This window comes from Sphaerodactylus townsendi, linkage group LG06, assembly GCF_021028975.2.
Source record: "Sphaerodactylus townsendi isolate TG3544 linkage group LG06, MPM_Stown_v2.3, whole genome shotgun sequence".
In the NCBI taxonomy this organism is placed as follows: Eukaryota; Metazoa; Chordata; class Lepidosauria; order Squamata; family Sphaerodactylidae; genus Sphaerodactylus; species Sphaerodactylus townsendi.
The window spans coordinates 56,617,458-56,637,961 of NC_059430.1; the positions used below are offsets into that span (position 1 = coordinate 56,617,458).

At 45.1% G+C, this 20,504-nt stretch overlaps 1 protein-coding gene across 10 annotated transcripts in view; it reads left to right on the plus strand.

Moving 5' to 3' along the window:
• The window catches only part of KCNC2 (potassium voltage-gated channel subfamily C member 2), a 107,245-nt gene that overhangs the window by 33,083 nt on the left and 53,658 nt on the right, over nucleotides 1–20,504 (plus strand). The window lies entirely within an intron of this gene.

Below are 20,504 nucleotides of genomic sequence, written 5' to 3' on the forward strand. Positions count from 1 at the left end.
TTTTGATGTTCACAGCCATGCGTTCCTCATAATCCTTTTTTGCCTCCCTTACAGCTAACTTGCTTCTCTTTTGCCACCATTTGTGTTCTCTCTGGTATTCTTTATCAGTTAAGTTGGACTTCCATTTTCTAAAGAAGACATCTTTTTTCCTAATAATTTCCTCAACGTCCCTTGTTAACCATGGTGGCTTTCTTTTGGACTGGGTGCTGCCTTTTCTAACCTGTGGAACACATTTCAGCTGAGCTTTTAAGACTGTGTTTTTAAATAACCTCCAAGCATCTTGGACATTTTTGACTCTCTTAATTTTCCCTTTCAGCTTCCTGCGCACTATCCCCCTCATCTTTGAGAAATTTTTGAGTGATTTCTTTTTTGATCTACACTTTCAGGCAATTTTTCAGAATTAAGCACAATGATTATTGCTAAGTTAGTATCCATAGGACAGTAAGTGAAAATAATTGCAAATAAACTTCAGGTCTTTTTTCTGAGATTAGGCTTCTGAAAAGGAAAAAAAATCACTCTTAACATACCAGATATTTTCATCGTTAACCAAAAGCTCTCCTTAAGCTCTCCTTAATTCAATGGGGGGGTGGGCAGTACCATTTGCACTGGCTCCCGGTGGAATTCCGGATCGTCTTCAAAGTGTTAGTGTTGACCTTTAAGGCCCTCAGCGGCTTGGGGCCTTCATACCTGCGAGACTGTCTTACCCCATATGTCCCGAATAGGCCTCTGTGCTCAGCGGAGGCCAATCTGCTGGTAGTCCCCCGCCCCTCATCGATGCGGCTGGCCTCTACCCGGGCCAGGGCTTTTACAGCCCTAGTCCCATCCTGGTGGAATGCTCTACCATCTGCTGTCCGGGCCCTGTGGGACCTTGGTGAGTTCCACAGGGCCTGCAAGACCGAGTTATTCCACTGGGCCTTTGGGAATGCCAGCCGCAGTTTGCCTGCCCCCCTCTGAAGCCCCTGTAATAGCTTGCCATCCCCAGCATTGCCTGGTTACTGATTTCATCTATTTTTGGGCAATGCTGACCCTCCTGGCCTTTGGTCTGAGCGCCATCTGTATTTGTATTTGGATTGATATATGAACTGCTGCTATAATGTATTTTAGTGTTTTTATTGGTATACTATTTTATGATATTTTACATTGTAAATGCTTTTTACGTTTATTGTACACCACCCAGAGCCCTCCGGGGGTTGGGCGGTCTATTAAGTCTAACAAATAAATAAAATAAATGTTGTTTGAGTCATATCCGTAAGCAAACATTTTTTTTAGATGGAGATACCTTGTGTACATCTTGGTTTTAAAAGATTCTATAGAAAATTGTTTCTAATATAAAATATTATGAAGTAAAATATTTCTCTTAACTGTTATAATGGTCATGTAAAGGAGCAGCAGTGGCGTAGGAGGTTAAGAGCTCGTGTATCTAATCTGGAGGAACCGGGTTTGATTCTCTGCTCTGCCGCCTGAGCTGTGGAGGCTTATCTGGGGAATTCAGATTAGCCTGTACACTCCCACACACGCCAGCTGGGTGACCTTGGGCTAGTCACAGCTTCTCGAAGTGCTCTCAGCCCCAACTACCTCACAGGGTGTTTGTTGTGAGGGGGGAAGGGCAAGGAGATTGTAAGCCCCTTTGAGTCTCCTACAGGAGAGAAAGGGGGGATATAAATCCAAACTCTTCTTCTTCATTTTTCTCAAAAGAGCTCATATTTAGCACAAAATGGATTCATAATAGAAGGTCATATAATAGAAGGTCAGTAAAAACGTAAGTAACATGAAAATTCTATATCATTTTGACTGCAGACTGCTGCCAAAATAGTTTTATTTGTGGAATACATAGTCTATACTCGTCCAACTAAGAACTGTCTTCTTAAGGTAACAGAGAAACAGTCATAATTGGAATTCAGACTGAAAGATTTAAAATTCCCCTTTTCATTCTGACAAGGTAAGCTCTATTATCAAGAGAAAATAATAAGAGTTCTTAAGAACCTTCCAGCCAAGCTTTCATTTTACTGTTCTTGAACTCTCTATAGGTGTGAGCCACCTCTCCATACTGGTAGTTATTCTCAAGCTCATCAACTCAGGCCTTTTAATTAGCTTGCGCAGTTTAGCAGTGAATCTGTTATGTGATGGGGATCTTGCTGTCACCTAGAAAGTTCCATCAGTATTGCCCTGTGTTTGGTTGAGGAGGTCAGGAGGTTATGGTTGGAAGGAAGAAAGTATGGTGAAAGGATGAAAATCTTTGCTAAATAAAATAACTAACCCTTTCTACCTTTTAATATAAAACAAGAGACTTTCATTGAAGCTGGAAGTCAACTGTTTTTGCTCGATTGAACTTAATAGCTTCCCCTGTTCATGCAAACTGTTTGCAGAGCTTCAGAACAAATTGAGTAGCTGACTAAATGTCAGTGGAAATGTCATAAAGTTGAAAATAACTTGATTTAGACTTCACTGAAATAAGTCACGCCACCTGGCATCTAAGGCAGGGACACATGGCATAAGGATATTCATATGGTTTGGAGTTATTTGATTTCAAACTATAATATTTTATGTCAGATAAGAAATGGTGGAAGGGTTAAAATATTTTCCCACTGTCATAGTCATGCAAATAAAATGGAACATTTTATATCCAATTTTTGGGGATTTAATTTGTTTTTAAATCTAAGAAAATTCAAGTGCATTTAATATACATGTCCTTGCAGAATCCTGTTAGATATATATTTGTTTTGTTTCTTAAAGGAGATATAAATTGCTGAAAAACTAACATTGGTTTGTGGAATAATGCTGAAGCTGAAGTCTATGTAAATGCTTCAGTGGGTGTACTTTTGAAATCCATGCAATTCATCTCTGAGAAAGATCGCAAAGGACTGCAGATAACATCTGTATTTTGCTGGGTTAGATTGCAAACTGATATAAATTAAGCTATCAGACAATGACAGTTTCTCCTTCATCTTAGAGGGCAATTAAGTCCAAAGCATATTTACGATCATTTAAGTGCCAGCATCACAAGCTACCTTTAGCAGAGCAAACATAATAATTCATTAATAATATTTTTACTGTTTTCTATTTGTTTGGACTAAACAGTAATGGATAAGATTTACAAAACACAGAGACATACAAGAAATTGATACAAACAAAATTCAATGATAGTACAAATAAATCCTGTTGTGTTTTAAGCATATTTACCTGAAGAAAATGGAATGTAAAAGGTGCTTTGTAATTTGATTTGTCAGGTTGGTAGTATATAGCATTTCTAAGTTTTGTGATGAGAATTGCCGATGTACACTCTTTAACAGATAAAGGCAGTTGTACACAAAACATGAGACATATATATATTACAATCATGCAATTACTTCCATACTTGTTTCTTGAATGCCTGCTGTTACTTAGTTGAAGTGAGGCTATGATACAATTTTAATAAGATAATGGAAATAGTTGCCAGAGTGCCTGGTCACAGAATTCAGAGCTTTGATTTAACATGATACATGGTGATGTTTACATCAATTAAAGGAAAACAGACGCATTGTACCTGCTGCTATTCAACATCTTATATTAACATCAGCGAGTCATCTATCAAGAACAGTGCAATAACAAGTGCAACAATGTTAAAGTGCTCTATAACATATATTCTTTCACGATGTCCTGTAAGGTGTTGCAGATTTGCCAAAAGCAATAGAAGTGTCCTGCAAAGTAGTGCAATCCATGCAACACGTATAAGCGATGATAATAGTTCAGTGTCAGTAAGCTGCTGTTGTGCGATCTTCCTCGCTACTGAATTCTCACAAAGACGAGAAATAAACCGTGATGAACGGGATATGCGATTTTTCACCGTTTTCCAACTTTGTCTTCATCAGATATTGAAGCTCCTATTCCTACTTATGCCTCTTAAACGGGGTATTTCTTTAAGTGAACCAATCACATCTTTAATGTTCCCCTTTTAGGCTTATTGTTAAACACTATAAGTGCAGGCTTGGGCCGTGGCTGAGACAGTGTTAAGTATGTGAGTTCTGGAGCTCATACTGGATGACCATGCCTAGCACTCTCTATTTGGGGACACTACTTTAGGAGACCTCAACAAGATGGCCTCTGCCTCCAGGAGAACCCTTTGGATACTCAGTGTGAAGGAGTCTTCTCCTGGGGGATAGGAGGCCATCTTGGCCCTCCCTCACTGGTCATGTCATCCAGTTGTGCTCCATTACCTCAAATAGTGTTACTTTTTATTAGGTTATTATTTTATGCTTCTAGTTAAGAATAGTTAGTGAGTTCTATCCCACTTTATTGTTGTGGGTATTTTCTGTTTCTGCTCTATTTGCTCTGACAGTGGTATACTGATCTAAGATGGAATCAGACTGCAAGACAGGAAGTGCAGCTGACAAAGAAAAAACTAGTTCCTGCCCCCAGAGAACGGGGTATGAAAGAACCCAACAAGATGGCCTCCTATCTCCCAGGAGAAGACCCCTTCATGGTGAGTATCCAATGGGTCGATCTAATCATTCATATTTCAGGAGAGTGTACTTAAATCTGAGGACTTTCCCCATCCAAGAAAAGCAAGGTCACACTATTTAGTTACAAGGGCATGGGTTAACTTCATTGCTACTATTCTTACTTGACATTACCCTGAGCCTCACAGATGAGCCTAAATAGAAAGCCCGCATTAGTTTAGTCTAAGTTACAATGTTCAATAAATACTATATGTTTCTATGACATGAAAATTAAAGTGTGGATGTTAATTTAAAATGTGCATGTTCCATGGATGATGTACTTTCAAATAGCACACAGACGCAGAAGAAATCTAAAGGAAACAGGAGAGTCTCTAAGAGAAATGTTGGAATTTGAAAAAGACCTTGTTTTTGCCCTGCAAAAACAACACTTGGAAAAATCAATAAATTATTGCTTAAATACGACACTGAAACAGAACCAGTCAAAGTTTGTATGATAAAGTGCATGCAAAACTTTTAAGAAGAGATTACTCTGCAACAGTGGAAATTGTTGAGGACTAGAAATATAAAATTTATGTGTCAATCTTTGAAAGAAAACTGGTACAAAATGTTTTTTGATGGTATATTATCCCAAGGGCTATTAAGAAGATGGATAAAATACATAAGGGAATATGTTGGAAGTTTCAAAAAGAAATGGGATCATCCTATCATCGCTGGGGGAACTGGCGGGGGGGGGGGGCAGAAGGGGCAGACAACCCAGGACCTATTTGCATGGGTCACATAGGCAGCACATTTTGGCACCTCACCCCCTCTCTCCCCTGCTCCCAGCCCTTGGCTGAACTATCTCTGCCGCCAAACTCTCTCACCCACCGATGCTAAACTTGCACCACCGCACTACTGCCCCTGCCATTTGCCTACTGCTCTGCAGGGCTTATTTTGTAGGGGCAGTGGCATGACGGGTGGAGTTTGGCAACAAGGGCTGGGTGTGGCACTCTGGTGCTGTTTTATGGTGTTCTGCCACTGTCTGTCATATGTGGTGGACATATTAAAAAATGGAAACGTTTTGGAAGGAAATCCATTCAGAAATAAAAAAAATTGAAGATCAAATTTCAAATGGATCCAGAGCTGTTAAGAAAGCTGTTAAGCTTTCTTCCAAAAAACTTGCCAGTAAAACTCCAAGAACTAGTTATGTACTCAACAACAGTAGCCAGAGTTTTAACTGCATCTTGCTGGAAAGTGGAAAGGATTCCTGATCAAGAAAATCGGGAAGACAAAATGAGAGAATACTTCAACATGGCTAAACTGAGTAGTCTTGTAAATAGAAGACCAAAACATGAGTATAATAAGAAATGGGAGCTATTTTTTGGTACTGTGCAATATGTGTAGATAATATGTTTGGCTGAAATGATTTACTAATGTACTTATCTGATATACCTTAAAATCAGCTCTGAGACAATGATAATATTTGGATATTACAGATATGATTCAATTCTTTTTGTGTATCGTTTGATTAATTAGATTAGATAAATGATTCCTCAGTTTAATACATTTTGTCATATATTTAATCAAATGCCTATAATTATTATAAGTATTTAACAAATTTACAGACAGAGCTAAACAGATATTACTTATTTTACCAAAGGACTGATAAAGCTACATCTCAAATGATTTATGTAGTTACTTTTTATCCTGGATACTGGTTTTGTAGTTTTATGAAAATATGAATGGTAAAACATGTAGTAAAAGGTCAAATAACATAAACTAGCAGGGCCCCCGTGTTTCGCTATGCATAATTCATCACAGGCTGTCTATGAATTTCGGGGTGACATTCAACATACTTCTTTGTAGCCTGTTTGTGAACTTTGGGGTGACATGCAGCATATTTTCTCATAGCCTGTCTGTGGACTGATGGGTTTGCTTTTGCATATTTTGCAGCAGCTTTCTGTAGTTGTCTTTTTCTAATGCAATGTGTTATTGCTCTCTTTCACCTGATGTGCTCCAAAAGATGTCATGTGGAAGCAGCCGTTGTATTTTTGGGATGCAGAAAGGAAGTGTTCTGCCATTGGATGCTGATGAGTGAGAAGGCTGTGAAGAGGTTCAGGGTAGGGTTGAAGGGCAGGGAGCTGGACTGTACCGCCACTGCAGCACATTCCTGGGGACTCATCCCGCCACTTCAGAGCATGACACCAATCACAGGGTGATCGGAGGCCGAGAGCAGTAAACTTGTCTGCACAGTAATCAATCGGATGTCCATGTGCAAAACCCGACAAATGTTTAGTAGTTCAAGGTGATAGTGTGGTTTGTAATCTGTTTTGATTGTATTTGCCTGTAGCGGTGTTGTTAAAGTGAGGGTGGGTGGAGGAGTACTTTTTCACAGCCTGACTGTTAACTTCGGGGTGACATTCAGCATGCTTTTTTGCAGCCTGTTTGTTGAAGCTGGTGGTGTTTAACTGTCACCCTTAGAATGTTCATGCAGCATGTCTGTGGACTGAGGGGCTGGTTTGCCCTTAGAATGTTTGTGCAGATGGCCAGAGATGAGCAGTTAAAACAGTAAATGTGTAATAACTCGAGTAAAACTGAATATTTTGAAAAATCCTTTCTTAGTGACCACATAATGAACCGGTGTGCCAAATTTCAACTTTGTAGGTTTGGTGGTTTTTGAGTTCTTTTGATGAGTTAGTCAGTGAGTCAGTCAGTGGTATTCCATGTTTTAGATATAGATAAGAATGAATGTCAGTTCTCTCTTTATTATTGACTATAAAAGAAGATCCATACTATATTTAATCTTGATATAGAGTGTATGTTGATTTATATAAAGTAATGTTTTATGTGGTGGTTATGATTTATTCTTTCTTTTTTTTAAAAAAATTATATGGAAAAATGCTAATTTTTTTAAAAGATCATTTATACTATAGTGTTTTCCTTACTATGCATGGGTGTTAAAGCTGGAAATGTTAAATGGATGTTTTAGCTGGAAAGTAAATAAAGCAGACAGGAAGAAAATTGATTCACTTGAAATGTGATGTTGGAAGGGAATTGTATAGAAACCACGGACTGCCGAAAAGATAAATAAGTGGGCTCTAGGTCAAATCAAACCTGAATTCTCCCTAGAAGCTAAAATGGCTAAACTGCGGTGATTGACTAAACATGAGATGATTGATTCAATGAAGGAAGCTATGGCCTTTTGTTACAAGACTAATTTGGGCTGTAAGTGATAGGATATTTTGAAGATCATTAATTCTTAGGGTCATTTATAAGTCAGAAGTGACGATACCTCTGCATTGGGATGGTATTATGTGCATGTGCCATATCTCTATACTTTTAAAAATGTATTAAGACCCAAATATATGGGGAGGAAATGAGTTGAGGTTCTACTAATAACATCACAGTCAATAATTTACACATCCATCTTCCTAGTATGTTGAACAGATTGTACATGGTGCACATATTATTGCTGGGCATGATTATATAAGGAAAAAGTGTTCTAAAAAGCAACATTGTTGGAATACTAGAAAATGTAACATTTACACGACAAATGAATAATTGTGTATAAAGACCATAAGATGAGACTTGCTGGATCAGACCAGTGGTCCATCTAGGCCAGCACTGTATTTCACACAGGAACTACCCAGTTGCCCTGAAGGCCAAAAAACGGAACAGAGGCCAAGGCCTTCCCCTAGTGGTGCTTTGTATAACTGGTATTCAGATGTTTGCTGTCTCTGAACATGGAAGTTTCCTTCAGTCACTATAGCTAGTAGTCACTTATGGACCTATCCTCCATGATTCTGTCTGATATCCTTGTTCAGCTAACTATGTTTGTGGCCATTGTATGTCCTGGTACTTAATTCCATGATTTAGGTCAAAGGATTTTTGTGGATCCAAGGCTGCAGTTTTAGGGAGGAGGGCAGAATTGCCTTCCCCCCCCCTCCTCTGCTGGAAGTGGAAATGTAACAAAACAAGTTTTCCTTTTGTTAAGAGAAGACAATGATAATTTTTGCCCATCTCTCTCTTTACTTCAGCCACCTATGCCCCGTTGTATTTTGTCCATGAACTTCCAGTGTACTCAGCAATGGCTTTTAGGGTTTCTTAGGGGAAGAGAAGATGAGATCTGCCTCTACAAGCTTATGGTTTCTTATTATTCTTGGGATCCAAGCCTAAGGTTTTTATGTGTCACATTTACTTTTGGTAACTCCTGTTTGTTTTCCGTAGGACCTCAGGAATTACAACTATGGAACCTTACATCTTATGGGTAGTACTGTTAAATACTTCCATCCACCATCCAGTTTGTCTTTTGCTGCTCAGCTAAAGCTTCACTGCTCTGCCATTGCTATATCGTATGGTAGTTCAGGGTTGGATTACCAGGTTCTGCCACTGAGTGCTGCTAAATAATGAAGAGGAGTCTTGCATACCTCCAGGGTATGGGGTAGTCTTGAGGTATTGCCAGCTCAACTCTGCTGAGTTGATGTAACATCAAGTATGTGTGTGAAGTTACTACTGTGCAGGCACTACTTTCTTAGCAGCTATGTACATGAATGGTGCTGAAAGGAGCCATTCTCCATTGAAGCGATGGAAGTCTGCGATGGAACATACCGGTATGCTACCAGGAGGCGGGATCTTCTTAAAGAGTAACGTTGACCCCTCGTCCGGGTTAAGATCCCCAGTTGACTTCCTGCCTCTACAGGAGAGCAAGGCTTTTAGCAGAGCTCCTCTTTTTTCTTCAAGAGCTCTCGGTTTTAGCTTCCCTTATTCTTCTATCCTACTGTGCGTTCGTTTCCTCCCTTCCTCCTTCCCCAGCTGAAACTGAGTACGAGGAGGGCTTCTAGCGGCGTTAAGCGGAAGCTAATCACCCCCCTCCGTCGAGGGCTTCAAGCAGCTCTTCAGCATAGCCGGTTTTGGCGCAGACCTGCGGCGTGACGATCAACCAGCGGCGAAACGCACTGGCCAGGCCGGTACAGGCAGCCAGCTTTTCCTGGCAGTAAATCTCAGCTCTCACAAGAGCTGATTCACAGAGATTTTCATCAACTGGTAGGCGGCAACTATGGCCGAATGACGATTTCCCTGAAAGGGAAAACCTTGCCGCTGGCGAGGTCACCGGGCTTCTGCAGCCCAGAGCTTCCTCCCTCCAGTCTGAGACCGGCAGGAATGCTCGTCAACAGAAGCAGCTAAAGTCAACCATCTGCTGTCAAATCCGGGTATCGTCGGCGGACCAGCAACTGGCGGGCACGAGTCCCAAAGCGTGGGGGCCCCTGCTACCTCCCAGAAGTAAAGCGACAAGAGCCTTAAGCGCCGAGACTGAACTGCGACAAAGCCTGAACCACGGCAGAAGTAATTGTGCCCCAGGGGTGTTGATGTTGGGCAATAAGCTCGGTTCTTTCAGGAGGAGCCAGGTCAACCTTTCAGACAACCCAAGCGCGTAGGCTCTATTTACTGTCCCCTGCAGTTGCTAACTTGCTTATACAACTTGGCTCCAACATCAGGAACTCAGTACATGCTCCCAGCTGCCGGCTGGGTCAGTTTCAGCCCCTCCTAACACAGGAATCAGAGGAAGCGAAGCAGGCATTGAGTGAGGGGGGTGTGTAGAAGAGAAGAGGAAAAAAAGGATTCTCTCTGACACGAAGACAATAGATGGGGCAGTGAGCAAGCCTAGGTTTTCCAGAGTTAAGAAGACCTTCATTCCTGATCTCTAGAACCATCTCTGCCCTAGACACTCAAGATTCTGCAGAAACGAAGAGGTTCCCAATCCTCAACAACTCAAACTTATCCAAAGAGCGGGCCAAAGGGGAAATCAGTTATTTCCATCAGGATGGAGCGGACAAGTCGTGCTTTCCATTCAGGGCTTACGAAGAATTGGAAAAGTGGCAAAATCCACATCCAGCAAAAACCCACCTCCTTGCTTCAGGAAACTCTCGCTCTCCTACTTCGTTCAAATCCTGCAGGTCCCCTGGTAGGCGCCTGTCAGCGTCTATCAATCGGCTAACCCTGGTTTCAGAGATGGAGGCGGATCCATTAAAGATACTCAGACAGGAGGCAGATGTGCACCTCAAAGGGCGTACCCGAGTGCTTAGCCATATCCCATGAAGGCACTTCTCCCATCGCTTCACAGTGGCCAGGAGCACTCCTGGCTGGCTCCAGAATCTCAGAACTCCTTCCACCAGAGCACAGAGCCATTAAAGAAGGGATTGATAGGGTTAAATAAGGCCTCCTTCTAAGCGGACTCCACCTAGATGCCCTGGCGATGGCGGCCAGATCAATGGCCCTAAAATTAAGCCAGGCGAACCATCTGGCTGCGCTCCTGGAAAGCGGGCCTTTTTCAAAGTGGCGATCACCGGCTTCACTTCCAGGAGAGAAACTTTTTTGGCAGAACTGACCAAATCCTAGTCAAAGACAAAAGACGAAAATTACTCCAGCCGTCCGACAGGACAGCTCTTCGGCACAGAGTTCAGCAGTTCCTTTAGATTCTTTAGTTCCTTCGTTCCTTCGGGCGGAGACGAATAGATCAACTGGCAACAGCAATATCACTCCAGTGGGCCTTCTAGAAGGGATCGCTTTTCGACCTTTAAAACTACGATTCACCAGGTCGGATCGAGACCAACAGACAATGACTGCACTCGACAGTGGGGAGGCTGCTCCATTTCAACCAACAATGGGACCTGGCACCTGCGATGCTTGGGCAGAGAGGTGGATTCGCCAGGCTACAATAAGTGCCACTTCCCAAAACATGATTCTTCCCATCCCCACTGAGCCCCAATTCAGAAAAAGAGACACAGAACGAGCCATACACCGCCTACTTTCCATGCAAGCAATCGAACATGTACCTGCACAACACAAACGCCTGCGAGTCTACTCCCCACTTTCACCGTCGAAAAATCAGGGGGACTGGAGGGCAATCCTCAACCTCAATAAAATGAACCAACACGCAAAATTAGCAAATTCAAGATGGAACCTCGCACCATCAGCATCCATCAGGAAGAGAATTCCTAACCTCACTCGACCTCCACAGGAGGAGCCTACCTCCCGTCCCCATCCGCAAAGACGCGAAAGGATTCCTCAGCAGCGGTGGAGGCAAGACACTTTCAATTCCAAGGCACCCGGGACTTTATCTGTACTTGAGTTTTCTCAAAATCATGCCCCCCACACGCAATCACCCCATTGGCGAGGAATACCGTCCACCCTTACTTGGGCGACATTCTAATTCGATCAAACCAAATCCACTGCGCCGCCAAGAGCGTCAAAGCGAGTAACCCAAACGCTAACAATTAGGTTTCCTAATAAACAAGTCAAAAAAGTTCCTCCACCCACAGGATGGAACACCTAGGGTGCCAATTGTGGACCTGAGTTAAAATTCCTTTTCCTCCCCACAGACAAAGTGCTTTAAAATCCAGAAGAAGTTTCTCGAGCTCATCTCCAGCATGCGACAAATGTCCCTAATGCACCTGTCGAGCATACTAGGTCGAGATGATGGCGGAAAGCATGATCGGTCCAATGAAGAATGCATCTTGAGACCACCATAAGCCTTTCGCCAGTATCAATGGGACATCACCCACAAGCGGGATCAACAAATAGCGTAATCCCATTTCTCATTTGAAAAACCAATCTCAGATTGGACCGGATTCTCACAACTTTCCCAGGGGAAGATGCACACAGATCGAAGGAGCGGATCAGATCTTCACAGATGCCGACCTGACCGTGGGGAGCCATAAGGGTCCCACATGGTCCAGGACACTGGTCACAGTCTCAAGCTCTTCATCAATCTGCTTATAGAGACATACGGTCTCACTAGCTCTCATCCATTTCAGGACCAGATAATTGCACCAGCGCGTATTAATCAAAACAGACAATATAATGGGGCCTACATAAATCATCAGGGAGATTCAGATCGCGACTCCTACAGAAAGAGGCGACAAGATCATGAACTGGGCGAGTCCAGCCTCTCATCTGTAAACAGAACATCAAGTTAATTAGACATCACGGCCGATTGAAACCAGCCGACAGACCTGGACAATGCAGAGTGGACTCGCCTCCGGTCTTCCAGCAACTAATAGACCCTTCCCAGCCCAAAGATGAGGCCTCACGCATCTCAAGAACAATTCCAACTTCGCCGGTTCGTAATGCCGCTTCGCTTCTGCAAGACAGCCATATGCGCGCTCCACGGCCCCCTGGCCTCCAGAGACACTTTATGCATTCCCACATTCCCCTCATCCCAAAACTACTCAGGCGCCTGTTCAGGAACAGGCAGCAGCCGAATCTAATAGCCCCATACTGGCCCGCAGACCCTGGTTCTCCATGCTAAGACGGTGGGGAACCAATTCCATACCGTCCAGGCGGACCTTCTCATTCAAGGGACGGTATGGCACCCGGACTGAGCATTACACTGGCGCCTGGCTATTGAGAGGGAACAGGGTTAAGAGAAGAAAGGCATTTCGGCTCAGGTCATACAGACCATTCTAAAACTCCTGAAGCATTAGATCACTTCAGAATTTATGACTATACATAGAGAAAGTGTTGATGTGATGGGCCTCCATTAGACATTTGGTCCCCAAAAAAGCCTTAACTGGCACACATCCTAGAATTCCTCCAGGGTGGGGTGACAGAGGGTCTCAAGCCTCAACCCTCCGTGAACGAACTGGCAGCCTTTCAGCGGTCCTGACCCAAAATCCAGGGCCGCATGCGTTTCGGATTCACCCCCAGACGCCTCACGGTTCCACAAAAAGGGGTTTCCCAAACACAATCTCCAAAATTCACAGGTTTCCCTCTGGAACCTACATGCAGTGTTGAAACCTCGCTAGATAAGCCCATTTTGAACCAATCGGATCAATTCGCCTCCGTTGGTTGAGGATGAAACACCACCATTCCTTGTGGCCTTGAGCATCAGCCAGGGAGAGTCTCAGAACTCCAGATCCTCAATATCCCTGACTGTTGCACAATTCATCGGACGGGGTCGCCTAAGATCGAACCCTTCCTTCCAGCCCAAAGCGCATCAACTTTCATTTGAAACAAGAAATAAGGTATGCGGTATTCTACCCAAAACCTTCAGCTAACAGGAAAAGTTGTGGCACAAATTAGGCGTGCGCCAGGTCCTTAAAGCGTTCCTGGTACTTGCAGAGGACATCAGGGAAATCAACAGCCATATTTATCCGTGGCCCATCCCTGGGCTGGAGCAGATGTCGGGTGCTGCTATAAAGCAGCAGCCATCCGCGCCACCATCTCCGAAGGCCTCATCCCCACTAAACTGTCAGTACCAGCGAGATTACAGCCCATTCTGTCGGCCTGGCTGCCAATGCGGCTGTTAGGCAGCGAATCAGTTGAGGATATTTGTGGCTGACCATCTGGTCATCCTCATCTTCACATTAGTTAGGCATTATAAGTTGGTTCGCCCCAGTCCGCAGTTCAGACTGCCTTGATGCAGATTCTGGATCTGAATTAGAAGAAGCCGAACTACCGCCAGGGAGCAGGAACCTTGCGGCGTTGTAGGTCCCATCGCGGAACTTCCGTCTGCGGTCGGCTATTGGTTCACTCACGGTAGAAGGCGCTTTCTCCGGTTAGAGGTAGGAAGTCAACCTCCGCCGACGGTTTCCATCAAATCCTGAATTGATTAGTCAGTTACCCCTCAAATGTTAGTGGGTTAGTTATCCCCAATGTTAGTGGAGTTAGTTTAAAAGAGTTAAGATTGTTTTGCGGAGTGTATGCGTTTGTTTAAGACTTCTACGTGGTCAGTTAGCAACTGGGGATCTTAACCGGACGAGGGTCCTTGGAAGCAATTCTTTAAAGAAGATCCTGCCTCCTGGTAGCAGACAACAGGAGGAACCGCCATGAGACTTCAGTTAGCCTAACGGAGAAAAGGCTCTTAACTGTTGCGGTGGTAGACAATAGCCATTCTCCGATGAAGCGTGGGAAGTCTCGATGGGTTCTCCTGTTGTCTGCTACCAGGAGGCAGGATCTTCTTAAAAAATTGCTTCCCGTTGACCCCTCGTCCGGTTAAGATCCCCAGTTGACTTGCTTCCTGCCTCTACAGGAGAGCAAGACTTTTAGCAGAGCTCCTCTTTTTTTTCTTCAAGAGCTCTCGGTTTAGCTTCCCTTATTCTTCTATCCTGCAATGGATTCGTTTCCCTCCTTCCCTCCCTTCCCAGCTGAAACTAATTACGAGGAGGGCTTCCTGGCGCGGCGTTGGCGAGGCTATTATTGCCCCTCCGTCGAGGGCTGAAGCGGCGCCTCTTCAAAGCCGCCCGGTTTGGCAGCAGACCTGCGGCAGCGCCCGGCGATCCAGCCAGCAGCTTTTTTGGCGAAACGCAGCCATTTGAGCGGCGGCTTTTTTTCCTGCGTAAATCTCCAGCTCTCACAGAGAGCTGATTCTGAAGATTTTCATCAGCCTAGCGGGCGGCAACTATGGCGGACGGCCGGTTTTCCCCTGAAAGGGAAACCTTTACCCGCACAGCGGCGGAGTCCACCCGGGCTTCTGCAGCCAGAGCTTCCTCCACTCAGTCTGAGACCGGCAGGAATGCTCCGTCAACAGGCGCAGCCGCTAAGTCCAGCCGTCTGCTGTCCAAATCCGGGCGCTCTAAATCGGCGGACCAACAGCCCCAAGCATGAGGGCACAGTCCCCAAAGCGGCGTGGGGCCCCTGCCCCTCCCAGAGCGTGGCTGACAAGGAAGCATAAGCACATCGAGACTGCGACAAAGCATACAGACCCGCGGCAAGTAATTATTGCCCCAGGGGAGTGTTGATGTTGGGCAACCAAACTCGGTTCCTTTCAGGAGGAGACCAGGTCAACCTTTCAGACAACCCAAACGCATGGGCTCTGGCTACTCCCCTGCAATTTGCTAACTTGCTTATACAACAGCTCCAACATCAGGGCACTCCGGTACATGCTCCCCAACTGCCCGGCTGGGTCAGTTCAGCCCACTCTAACACAGGAATCAGAGGAAGCCCGAAGCAGGCATTAGTGGGGAGTGTGTAGAAGAAGGAAGGATTCTCTGACACAGAGACGGCCAGATCGAACCCGGTGGAAGGCAAACCCCTAGGTTTTTCAGGTTAGAAGACCTTCCATTCCTGATCTCTAGAACCATCTCTGCCCTAGACCTCAAGATTCTGCCAGAAGCAGAAGAGGTTCCCACAATCCTCAACAACTCAAACTATCAAAGGGCGGACCAAGGAAATCAGGATTATTTCCATCAGGATGGAGCAGGACAAATTAAGTAACCCACATTCAGAGGCTTTGAAGAGAATTGGGAAAGAGTGGCAAAATCCACATCCAGCAAAACCACCTCCTTAGCTAGAAACTCGGCTCTCCCTGCTACGTTCACAAATCCTGCAGGTCCCTACAATTTAGGCAGCACCTGTCGTCTATCCAGTGTAGCCTAGTTTCCAGAGATGAGCCGGATCCATTAAGATACTCAAGACAGGAAGGCAGATGTGCACCTCAAAGAGACTGCGAGGTGTAGCCATATCCATGAAGGCGCTACCATCGCTACAGTGGCCAGGGCACTCCTGGCCTGGCTCAAAAGATCTCAGAACTCCTTCCACCAGAGCACCAGAGCCATTAAAGAAGGGATTGATAGGGTTGAAATAGGGCCTCCTTCTAGCGGACTCCACCCTGGATGCCCTAGCGATGGCAGCCAGATCAATGTGTCGTGCAACCAGGCAGACCATCTGGCTCGCTCACCAGAGCGGGCCTTTTCTAAGGCAGCCGTCACCGGCTACCACTTCAGGAGAAAACTTTTTGGCCCAGAACTTGACGGAAATCCTAGTCAAAGACAAAGACGAAAATTACTCCCACGCTTAGATCCGACGGGACAGCTCTCTTCCAACAGGGGTTCCAGCGGTTCCTTTAGATTCTTTTCGTTCCTTCGTTTCCTTCCACCGAGATGAGGAGACAGGAATAGATCCAACTGGCAACAACAATATCACTCCAGTGGGCCTTCTAGAAGGGGGGATCCTTTGGAGCCTTTTAAAGGAGAGGCGACCCGGTTATTCACCAGGTCGGATAAGACCAACAGACAATGACTGCACTCACATTCCAGTGGGGAGGCTGCTCCATTCAGCCAACAATGGGACCTGGCACCTGCAGATGCTTGGGCCAGAGAGGTAGTTCACTTAGGCTACACTAGAATTCTTACACTTTAAAGCTGTCGATTCTTCCCATTACTGGAAGGCCCAATTCAGAAAGAGACATACAAGAACTTTGGGCGCCATACACCTACTTTCCATACAAGCAATCGAACATGTACAACACAAACACCACGAGGGTCTACTCCCACTTTTCACCGTCGAAAAATCAGGGGACTGGAGGGCAATCCTCAACCTCAATCATTGAACCAACACATAAGGGTGCGCCAAAATTCAAGATGGAACCTTTCGCACCATCCGGCATCCATCAGGAAGGAGAATTCCCTAACCTCCTCGACCTCTGAGCCTACCTCCGTCCCCATCCACCAGACACAGAAAATTCCTCCGGCAGCGTGGAGCAAGGAATTTTCAATTCAAGGCTTTGCCGTTGAACTGCATCTGCACCCGGTTTTCAAAATCCTATTGCCCCATAATCACTACGTCAACAGGAATACCGTCCACCCTTACTTGGGCTGACATTCTAGTCGATCAAAACCAAATCCACTGCGCTTTCGCCAGGCGTCAACGGTAACCCGAAACACTTCAACAATTCGGTTTCCTAATAAACAAGTCAAAAGTTCCTCACACCCACACACAGGATGGGTACCTAGGTGTAATTGTGGACCTGGGTTAAATTCCCCTTTCCTCCGAACCAAAGGTGCTAAAAATCCAGAAAGAAGTTTCTCAGCTCATCTCCAGCAAACAAATGTCCCTAATGCACCTATCGAGGCATACTAGGTCAGATGATAAGCGACCATCGATCGCGGTCAATGGTAGAATGCATGCGAGACCACTGCAAGCCTTTCTCCGTAGTATCAATGGGACATCACCCACAAGCGGGATCAACAAATAGTAATCCCATTCTCATTGAAAACCAATCTCAGATGGTGGACCAGTTCTCACAACCTTTCCCAGGGGAAGGTCTACCTGGTCGGGAGCGGATCAAAGATCTTCACAGATGCCAGCCTGACCGGCTGGGGAGCCACCCACAGGGTCCCACATGGTCCAAGGACACTGGTCTACAGTCTCAGAAGCTCTTCACATCAATCTGCTAGAGACAACGATTCTCTAGCTCTCATCCATTTCAAAGGACCAGATGGTGCACCAGCGCATTATCAAAACAGACAATATAGCTCGCGAGGGCCTACATAAATCATCAGGGGAGGGTCCAGATCGGCGACTCCTACGAAGGAGGCCGACAAGATCATGGTGGGCCGAGTCCAGCCTCATCTATACAAGCAGAACACATCAAGGGTCAATTGAACATCACGGCGATTGGGCTCAGCCGACAGACTACAGGACAATGCAGAGTGGACTCTTCTCCCGGAGGTCTTCCAACAACTAATGAGCCGCTACCTTAAAGATAGACCTCTTTGCATCTCCAGAACAATTCCCCAACTTCAGCCAGTTCATGTCATGGCTGCCTGCCAAGACAGCCATAGCAATATAACGCACTCCGGCCCCCTGGCCTCCAGAGACACTTTATGCATTCCACCCATTCCCCTCATCCCAAAACTACTCAGAAACCTGTTCCAGGAACAGGCAACATTGATCTATTAGCCCCATACTGGCCATGAACCTGGTTCTCCACAATACTAGAACTAGCAGTGGGGAACCAATTCCTGTTGAGCGGACCTTCTCATTCAGGGACGGTATGGCACCGGACCAGACAGGCTACCTAGCAAAAGCCTGGCTATTGAGAGAGGGACGGGGTTAAGAAGAAAAGGCGCTACTTTCGGCTCAGGTCATACAGACCATTCTAAACTCTAGGCATTAGATCCACTTCCAGAATTTATGACTATACATGGAAAGTGTTAAATGCGATGGGCCTCCATTGAACGAGTGAATCCCCAAAAGCCTTAACTGGCACACATCTAGAATTCCTCAGGGTGGGGTGACAGAGGGGTCTCAGAGCCTCAACCCTCCGTGAACAACTGGCAGCCCTTTCAGCGGTCTGGCCCAAAATCCAGAACCACGGCGTTCCAGTTCACCCAGACATCCTACGGTTCTAAAGGGGTTTCCCAAACACAATCTCCAAATTCACAGGTTTCCCTCCTGGAACCTACATACAGTGTTATTGGCTCCTCACTAGATAAGCCCTTTGAACCAATCCGGTCAATTCACCTCCGTTGGTTGAGGATGAAACTTCTATTCCTTGTGTATAACATCAATGGGAGAGTCTCAGAGACTCAGATCCTCAATACTCCTGACTGTTGCACAATTCATCAGGACAGGGTCACCCCTAAGATCAGACCCTTCCTTCAGCCCAAAGCATCAACTTTCATTTGAAGCAAAATAGTGCTCGATTATTCTACCCCAAACCAGCCCCAATGACGAGGAAAAGTTGTGAAAACAAATTAGGCGATCTTGCGGGTCCTTAAAAGCGTTCTGAATGCGCTGAAAGAGGGACATCAGGAAATCCAACAGCCTATTTATCCAGCGTGGCCCATCCTAGGCTGGGAACAGATGTCGGGTGCTGCGCTATAAAACTTAGCATGCATCCCAGCACCTGCATCTCCGAGGCCCTCGCCTCCGCCCCAATATCCCGAGTACCAGCGGGAGTAAAGCTGGCATTCTGTCCATTTCTTTGCTGCTACCAATCGCGGCTGTTAGGCGAATCAGTTGAGGATATTTGTAGGCTGACCATCTGGTCATCCTCATCTACATTAAGTTAGAGCATTATAAGTTGGATTCTTGGTCCGCCAGTTCAACGCCGGTATAAGATTCTGGATCTGGTTAGAGGAAACTGAACTTCCCACCCAGGGAGCAGGGACGCGGCGGCGTTGTAGGTCCCATCGCAGACTTCCGTTACGAATGTCGGCTATTCGGTTCACTCCCGTGAAGAGCCTTTCTGCCTCGGTTGGCGTTAGGAAGTCTCAACAGAACAGTTTTCCATCAAATCCTGAGTATTAAGATCAGCGGATTACCCCTCAAATGTTAGTGGAGTTCAGTTATCCCCAATGTTAGTGGGTTAGTTTAAAGGTTAAGATTGTTTTCTTGAGTTAATGCGTTTGTTTTAAGACTTCGTGGTCCAGTTCGCAACTGGGGATCTTAACCCGGACGAGGGGTCAACGGGAAGCAATTCTTTTAAGAAGATCCTGCCTCCTGGTAGCAGACAACAGGAGAACCCATCGCAGACTTCCCACGCCTAACCGGAGAAAGGCTCTTCACGGTGAGTGAACCAATAGCCGATCTTAGTCCCTCTGGTGCTGCTTCTTGACATACTCTAGGAGGAGCACACAATCTCTCTTCTCTATTCATTGGTGTCTGGGAATAGAAGCTATTAGTCTACCACTGACAATGAGTTCTGTTGCCAGTGTTTGGATTTTTTCCAAAATGTTCTTAATTTCCCCTGGAATATTATTAATGCTGGACTGAGCATCAGTTGACCATGAGCATCATTAGGCAGCCCTGGGGCTGAATATTAAGTCCTGGCCCTCCTCAGATGACTACTGCATTAGCAGCTTTTCTATATAGAAACAGTAGAACAATGTGAGATAAAAATAAATGTCATGTATTCTGTACAACCAGCTGTCTTGTGAGTAGCTAACCTTTGTTTGACCAGCTAGAAAAGCCTATAGAACAATAATATATGTGAAGAACAAAGCTATTTTGGGTTATTTATTTTTGGCTTCAAAGTACATACTGAACTTTCCTTGTAATGATCTACACACTTTAAAAACATGATTCAAATGAATCATGTCAACATCAAGTTATTCATTCTGACAGCACAAGCTTTGTTTGCATTTTGATGCACTTAAGCACATAACTAAATTTTTTCTGTTGATGTTAAAAAAATCTATCTGCAGTCTTTCACTCTTTCAACTTTTGGAGTATTTGTGAAATTTATCTAGAGTTATATGTTTGTCAGTCCCACTGAAATGAATAGGACTACAGCACCCCTAGGGGAGTGCAGGATACTTCTGGGCCAGTGAAATGATGTTTAAGTTACGTACTGATCATATTTTT